Source organism: Cetorhinus maximus, chromosome 7 (genome assembly GCF_964194155.1).
Source record: "Cetorhinus maximus chromosome 7, sCetMax3.hap1.1, whole genome shotgun sequence".
Lineage (NCBI taxonomy): Eukaryota > Metazoa > Chordata > Chondrichthyes > Lamniformes > Cetorhinidae > Cetorhinus > Cetorhinus maximus.
Window position 1 is genome coordinate 83308416 of NC_135885.1, and position 9229 is coordinate 83317644.

The window sequence follows — 9229 nt, forward strand, 5'->3', positions numbered from 1 at the left end:
CGATGGAGACTGAGCACCACATAGGCGCAGTCAATCGCACCCTGCACCTGTGGGAATCCCAAGATCCAGGACAATCCAATTGCTCTTACATCCTGGCTGTCCCGGTCCTGGGTGAAATGCACAAAGCTGTGTGCCCTCCTGAAGGTGGCATCCATGACCTCATGGATGCATTTGTGAGTGGTGGATTGTGATATCCCACAGAGGTCACCTTTGGAGCCCTGAAAGGAGCCACTGGCATAGAAACTGAGCGCCACGGTCACTTTCACAGCCACTGGCAGTGCATGCCCTCCATGTCCCCTTGGTGCCAAGTCCTGCAGTAAGTGGCAGATGTGAACAACCAGATCCCTAGACATGCGCAGTCATCGGCGACACTGGTTCTCAGTCATCTTCAGGAATGACAGGCGGCATCTATGGACCCTGGGTATCGCTATGCACTGACCAGCCATGGCTTGCTGTCGCTCCTGGGCAGCGTATGTGCGAGCCCCAGCATCCCCTTCCTGAGGTTGCTGCCCCTGCCTTTGTGTGGCCAGGAGCCTCAGTCGCTCTCTCCTCCAACTTCTTCGCTCTCTGTAGGTCATCAGGCATACAGCTTGGTCACCAGGCTCCATGCTCCTGATATGGTCCTCCTGCAGCATGAAAGAGAGAGAGAGAGAAACGTGGTTAGCATGGGTGTACTTAGCACCATTCCAGGCCCTGTATGATGGTCCCTTAATGCTTCCCGGAGAGTGCTGGCCACCCTTGGATGGCCACAGATGAGTGCGCTGCATGGCTTCCCTGTCAGCCTGTAACATGAGGGAGACTGCTCCTACCTGGGATGCTGAGATTGCAAGCGGCTGTGAGTGGCTCCAGCGGTGACTGCTACATGCCTCGTTGGCGAGGAGATTGTACAATGTGTGCAGTCCAACTGCTCCGCGGTCCAGTAAAGTGGTCATGGATTCACAGTCTGTGCTAGTGGTGTGGGGGGGCGGGGGTAGGTTTGGGTTGCTTGGTGGCACTTTGGTGGCTCTGCGTTGCTTGCATGGGTGGGCAGTCTAGGAGCCCGACCCCAATGATCACTGTGGTTGTGCCTGATCTGTCTCAGTTGCAGAGGGATGGTCAGTTTATACAGGTGTTCCTACTGCATGGCCACTTCCTTCGCCTACCCTGCCCCCCACCTCGATTTCTTGTGCGTGGGATCCAATGTCAGGGCAGCAGTTGCCCCCCCCAACCCACCGACAACAGTTGCCTCCGAGGTTGGGCAGCACTTCACCCTGGTGCCCCTGAAGCCTGCAAAGCAACAGGTGACCCTGGTGAGCTCTGCAGAACGATGCTGTTCACTCACTCCAGTTCCCCCAAAGTGAAGGCTGCACATTGTGTTGTGTTGTGAAACGTCAACGTGCTTTCCCACTGATGTGGACAGACGACCCTGCGGGGATACAAGAGCCTGGCGGGTTAGCCTTTTAATGATATGCTGATGTATTACAATGAGCTCCCCAATGACCGTTGGCAGGAAATGCGACCCGCCATCAGCAGGCTGAGCGGACGATTGCGACCCGCCTTCCCGCTGTTGTGTCATATCGTCCGCCCACGCCACCTATCATGCCCGCCACCAGTTGGAACGGAAAATTTCGCCCATGATGTTTTGACTCGAACATCCTGGACTTTTCCCCTTGATCCCAATGCTATTCACAATCACATATTATTTGTTGCAATGTCCTAATGAGATTGTAATGGAATACTCACCACATTCCGGTTGGGTGCAGCTGAACATCACTCAAGAAAGTCAGCACCATCCAGGACAAAGTTGTCTGCTGATCAGCCAACTTGCCACTGAAACCAATATCCAACCTCTGCACCACTGTGATTACAATATTTATGATCTACAGGATGCGTTGCATCACTAACCAAGTTGACTTAGACAGCACTTTGCAACCCATGATCTCTGCTATCATAAAGGATAAGAATAATAATATAAAGGGAATATCATCATGTCCAAGTTCCTTCCAAGCATACAACATCCTGACCTGACTGTTTATCACTGTCCTTTCATTGCCTGGAATTTCTGTTCATTAAATTCAAGGGATATCATGAGCACAATGCAGTGGTTCAAGGAGAAGGCCTAGCATTGCCTTTTCAGACTAACTAGGGGTGGGCAATAAAAGCAGCTTTACCAGTGTCACCCACATACAGGGAGCATTTTTTTTAAACTGACCTCTTTCTGAAATAAGCAAACATATAGACAGAAAAAAATCAGCTGAGACCAACATAATTCAAACTGATTTATATCTAGTGTAAATTATTACAAACTATTGAATACCTGAACAAGAAGCTTCTCAAAACTAATCTCTCTGAGGCCAGATGTTGGCATTACAGGCAAAGCCTTAATATGGGAAATACCAGGAAAATATCAAACAGAGACACAGCAATGAAAAATTCCTTAACATTCAAGAAAACACAAGACATCACAAATGGGCTTTTAACTCTCAAATCTGTGTACAAACTTAGAACAATAACTGACTTTACATCATCTGCATTTAACTGGACTCAGGCTTGACAGAGGTACAGCACTTAATGTGAAGTATAGCTTTTCTGTAGTTTGGTCAATATTCTGTAGTGCCAGCTCACAATTCACTCTGCACAGAATTGCTATCGTACACTATCGTAGAGGATTAAAATATAACAAGTCATTGCAGAAAATTCAACTCTTTCCGCTTAATTATTGAACATTCTATTCCATAACAGTTTAAGCACTCACCATTTCTCTCATTATTTACAGGCAATTAATTCAATATATATGTACCTTTGTATTTGCCACTTATTCAGAAATAATTACAAGGCTTTAGATTGACTGCTAACAACTTGTTTCTATATTTTATGATACCAATCAAAATATTGTACCCTGACACCAAAAAACTTCACTTGAAAAAATTTAAAAACAGCATAAATTGAGTAACAAAATCAAGAATTAAAGTATTTAGTTATTTTAGTAGTCTGTAAGTGTTCTTTTCATTTATATTTTACCTTGCAAGCTTTCTCCCAACATTTTTCATTATTTCTTGATTTAAAAAAATGGTAGGCTTCCAGAAGCAGATTTGAGTTTCTTACAAACCAATATCGGCACCCTTAAAATTATCCATTAATGGGCATATAAAGATTAAGAAGGATGCCTACTATTCCCTCCTGACTCTTTTGGGAATTATCATCCTCTACAAAAATGCATACAGGGTAAAATCAATGGTCAGATTTATCTACAACTTGAGTAATAGAGAGGAGCAGGAAGACAAGCAAAATACTGAGTACAATAATTCATGAAAATAGGTCCACAGGGTGTTAAATACTCTTTTTGGAACACATTTCTCATATGTCTTGACTGAAAGCCTTTTAGAAATTCAGGACACAATGTTGTGTAATAGAAGTAAGACAAAGCATCAACAGTAATCGAAATATAAAATACTCCAAGGGGAAAAAAAGAGCAAAATAAATACCGTATTATGCAAAGAATAGTAACTTTAAGCATGATTTATTTGAGGAGAATTTATCTAGAGTCCATTCAAAAGCAGATACATGACATCAATTTATAATCTTATGAGTATTTTTTCCCAAATTCCATCCCTTGCACGAAGGTTCTGGTTTTTGTTGAGGCACTGTGGATCAGTTTCCAAGTCTGCACTATCTGTGAGGAGTGTTGCAAGCTGTGCATATTGGGAAATCACATGCTCTAAGATTGCACTGAGTGGGAGGTTCACAATTGATCCAACTCCTATCCTCTTTTTATGCCCCATCCATGCATGTTTTTCAAGACTGGTTATTGGGTTTAAATCAGGGTTAAAAACCCCAGGATCAATAAGATGAACTGAAGGTCCTCAACTCCTATTGTACTGACATAAGCTAACTGGGGAATCAAACTTTGGATTCTTTGTGATATGGATGGCACAATTCTATATGAGGAGTGCAGTCACTTGTTGCACCAACAGGGAACCCCCTTGCTTTCTTTAATAAAGCTTTAATATTTATGTGGACAATGCATGTATTTTCAGTTCTAAAGGTGCAGTTCCACACCAGTGAAAATTACAATAATATTGCATATTTGGCCAGATATCAGAGGGTGGCTAGTAACCATTGCCCTGTACCTTGGAGACTAGCTTGCATGTATTAACCTGTACCTCAGAGGCTAGCCGTACTTGTTGACTCATACCTTAGAGACTGGATAGTAACTGTTGATCTATACTTCAGAGCATTGCTGGTACATGTTAGTCCATACCTCAGAGACTAACTAGTACATGTTTACCCATACCACTGAGGGTAGCTGCTACACGTTGACCCACATCTCAGAGGGTGGCTGTTACATGTAGACCTGTACCCCTGCATGAATCAGCACAAGGCTGAACAATATAGAAATTATCCCATTGTGACCACCTGTACATACATTCAATGAATTATCTGAGGTTCTTATTGAATGTGAAATAATTACAGATTTGCAGTTATTCTTATGACAGTGCAGTCTTAATTACTGACAGTGTTAAACTTGAAAAAAGGAGTGAATCAGTTAATGTAATACTGCTGCTATCCGTCATTTCTTAGATGTATAAGTTCTTTTTAACTGAGCTTTCTCATTGGTTTAGAGAAAAGATTTCATGGGGTGCCACCACTAAATATAAAAGAATGATTTACTTAATCAAAAGGCAGTGCTGGTATAAAATAATCTGTCAGATAATCTGTACATGAATTAAACAAGTGACTGAGTGAATTCAATCTTGATTATTTGTACTATCTACTAATCCATTAGGATCAGAGAATTTGAAAGACCTGAGGAACAGCAATTATTACGAATAATGATGTTATTTTTCTGGTTCACTGCAATCATTCAAATGTTCATCAAGCTTGTTAAATAATAAAAGGTAAAAGAGTATTTCATATAAAATAATTGTGAAGTAAAATTATCATAGAATATCAAAAGATCATTCAGCCCATCATGTCTGTGCCAGTTATCAGCAAGGGAAGTTCAGCAAGTCCCACTTCTCTACCCTTTCCTTGTAGCCCTGCAATTTTTTTTCTCTTCGGATAATTATCCATTTCTCTTTTGAAAACCAGAATTGAATCTGCCTCCACCACACTCTCAGGTAGTGCAATCCAGATCTGAACTACTTGCTGCATAAATAAGTTTTTCCTCATGTTGCCTTTAGTTTTTTTTCCCATTCGTCTTAAATCAGTGCCTTCTAGTTCTCAACCCTTCCACCAATGGGAGCAGCTCCATATGGTCACATATGGGATTAACAAAGGCATTATTAAGTACTCTTTCTAGACATATATGCATAAACAACTTGCGGACTGATCAAATTAATTGTCTGATCAGAGTTAATTTAATCACGCTTACAGCAAGTGGTTCTCAGCCAGTTTCTAACATCTTCAATGTTTGTGAAGGAAATGTAGGTAAATTTTCATTTTGTTAGATTATTTTTTGTATTACAATTCACAATTTTAAAAAAACTGAATACTCATGCAAATTGCTATTTCAGTGGCGCCCTCCTGAAGTACTATGGATTTTGCCTCTCAGTCCTGTCTAAACTTCATTTGAAAGATGATACTGGCTTTGAGCTTTAAAAAGTATGGTGCCCAGGAATGTAAAATAAGTCACAATTTTTGGAGAAGTGCATCATCTGTGGACTTGTTTGATACTTGTGTATTTACCACTTCTAATCTGAGTTACTCTATCACTTTTGATTGTAGAAGAGCTGAATTAAAAACACAATTTACATTTCTAGTTTTCTTAAATGACAGTCTCTTGTAGGGATCATATGATTGGACTGCATGGCAAATTATTTCTATAACGTGCCTTAATGGCTATGATAGTAGACTATAAACCCAGAGGATGTCAGTTCAAATCCCATTGTGGCAAGTTGTAAAATTGAATTTAATGAAATTTGTGGGCTAGCATCAGAAAAAATAAACGTGAAAACTGACAAATTGTTAGAAAAGGCCAACTGGTTCATAAATATCCAACAGGAAGAGAGTGTGCCACTCCTACCTGGTCTGACTTGCACGTGATTCTAGTACCACACTATGTGATTGGCGCGTAATATCCTCTGAACTGACCAAGAAAGTCAGCAGTCAGCAATTACTGCCAAATCAGGTAGACCTACCAGTAACAAAACAGACTTTATGCTAGGGTTAGACTGAAGTAATCTTTGCCTAGTCAAGCCTGAAAAACCCTCCTCATTAACATTTTGGAAGAGGTGCCCAATTAAGGAAAGCTGTCAGACAGTTTAGTTAAGCAACAAACTAATGTAATCATGGAATCACATCTGTAGAATCATAGAATGATGTAGAATCATAGAATGATACAACAGAGATGTGGGCCACTGCACCCTGTGCCGTCTCTTTCTAAGAGCTATTTTTCTTTTCCTTTAGTCTTTAACAGGTTGTGGGCATCGCTGGCAAGGCCAGCATTTGTTGCCCATCCCTATTTGCCCTTGAACTGAGGTCGTGCTGGTCCATTGCAGAGGGTAGTTAAGAGTCAAACACATTGCTGTGGGTCTGGAGTCACATGCAGGCCAGGCCAGAGGCTGCAGATTTCCTTCCCTAAAGGCCATTAATGACAATCAATGATAGATTCATGGCCACCCTAACTGAGACTAGCTTTATATTCCAGATTTATTAACAGAACTCCATGCTGCCATGATGGTACTTGTTCCCAGAGCATTCACCTGGGCTTCTGGATTACTAATATAGTGACATTACCACTATGCCATCACCTCCCTATAATCTAATTAGTGTCACTCCTCAACTCTTTCTCCATATCCATGCACTTTTTTCCTTTTAAATATTTATCTAATTCCCTTTTAAAAGTAGCTCTTGAATCTGCTTCCACCAGGCGAGAGGCAATACATTTCAACTTACTATATAAAAAGAAATCCCTCATGGTGCCTATAGTTCTTTTGCCTATCAGTGTAAACCTTTGCCCTCTGATTTAATCTCGTTGGGGGAATCTAGAACTAGGGGACACAGTTTCAAAATAAGGAGTCTCCCATTTAAGGCAGTGATAGGATGGATTTCTTCTCTCATAAGGTTGTCAGTGTTTGGAATCCTCTTCCCCAGTGAGCATGGAGGCTGGGTCATTGAATATATTTATGGCTGTTTTTTGATTAACAAGGGAGTCAGAGGTTATGGGGGACAGGTAGGAAAGTGGAGTTAAGGCCACATCAGGTCAACTGTGATCTTAGTGAATGGAGTAACAGGCTCAAGGGCCTGAATGGCCTACTTCTGCTATTTCTTATGTTCTTATGTTGGCACCTGATCTTTCTGAAACTGGTAACAGTTTCTCTGTCAAAATCTTTCATGATTTTGAACACCTTATTAAATCTCCAGTTAATCTTCTCTGCTCTAAGGAGAACAATCACAGTTTTTCCAGCTTCTCCACATAATACAAGCCCCTCATCCTTGGTGCCATTTTAGCACTCTCTCTAAGGTCTTGGAATCATTCCTAAATTATGGTGCCAGGAAATGCATATTGAGAATAACCTATTTTTTATTTTTCTTGGAGTGTGGCTTTAAAATTAGTCTGTGGCTTTAAAAAACTATCATGGCTGCAGCTGAAAGATATGTTCGCTGGAACAGGATGAGGAATATCTACAATGTTGCTATCATAGGGTGTCATAAGAGAACAGGATGGTGGCGGAAAGGAGTTCTGGACTAAGGGGAAATGCCTAATGACAGTATTTTAATTGGCTCCTGACCAGGTGACCAGGGTTTGTGTGGTAACAGTGCAGGCAGAACAGCACCTAGCCTGCAAAGAGGGAAGACCTGAAACTTCTCTCTCCTGTGCTTGTAAGATTCCAGCAATTTTGCCATAATAGCTAGCTGGCTATCCCTCACCTCTCTGTAACATGCTTTCTCTGAAAACCCCTGTCAAGAGGAAAAGGGAAAAATCACCAGTAGAGATATTCAAAAGAAAGTTTTTCAACCAGTGAACCACAGACTGAAAGTGCTGGGAGACCACCTTGTATCATCAACAACAAGCTGCAAGGAATTTGGGAGACATCAATTAAAATCAGCCCATCTAATCCTGTACTCCAGATTGTTGCAATTGAACTGTTTTATCTCACCCTTAAAATCCATGTTTTGTGTGTCTTATGTGAGTGTCTGTGTGTTTGTGTATAGGGGTTTAAGAAGGGGTAGAGTTTAAATTATTGAGTTAGAAGTTAGCAGTTCATATTTCTTTCTTTTGGCACTAATTAAAGACAATTTGTTCAATAAACAGTTATTTATTAAAAACCTGGTGCTTGTATTCTGTTAACCTAAACAGTTCGGTAGAATTGGGACAATCTGGTGGTTTGGTCAAATGTTTCACATTTGTCGTGGCTCAGGAACAGTGGAGCTTGTTTTTACAGCGCCCTATCCCCACTGAGTTGTGACAATACAATAATCCATCTGAGGCCTAATCAGTGTTTTATAAAGGTTTAGCATAACTTTCTTGCTTTTGTATTCCATTCCTCTATTTATAATGTCAAGGATCCCACATGTTTTTTGACCAACCTTCTTAACTTGTCCTTTTGCCTTCAAAGATTTGTGTACATGCACCCCCAGCTCTCTGTTTCTGTAACCCCTTTAAAAGTGTGTCACTTAATTTATATTGCTCAGAAGAGCTTGTAATCTGCATGTACACAAAAAAAACTGGAAGGAACCATGCCCACCAGAAGTTGGGACACATTACTGTGCAGTCAGCAGGTAATCATCTAGGGAGAGACTCAGAAATACCAGCACTGATTGAGCTGGCTAAATCCTAAAGAACATAGTTGCCAGGTTGGGCCTGCATCAGGTTGTGAGAGAACCAGCATGAGGAAGAAACTTCACTGACTTATCTGACACAGATGTGTCTGTCCACATTAGCATTCGTAGAAGACACAGTCTTATCTCCACATTGTCCTCCATCATATAGTGTAGAACTACAATGCTAAATAAGATAGAATAAGGACAACTCTGGCTGCCCAAAGCTGACAATCTTAAGGCACTGTGGCCAAAATTGTGTACAATCGCAATCTGCAACCTCATGGCCCAGCACTTGCATCACTCCTTGATCACCATCAAGCCAGAAGAATAACCTTGGTTCAATGCCTAGAGCAGTATCTATTATACATTAGAATGAGGTATGAACTTAATGAAACCACTATAGAGTTACTTGCAAGTTGAACATCAAAAGCAGCAGGCTAGACAGAGCTAGGTGGTTCCACAACCAATGAATCAGAGCAAAGTA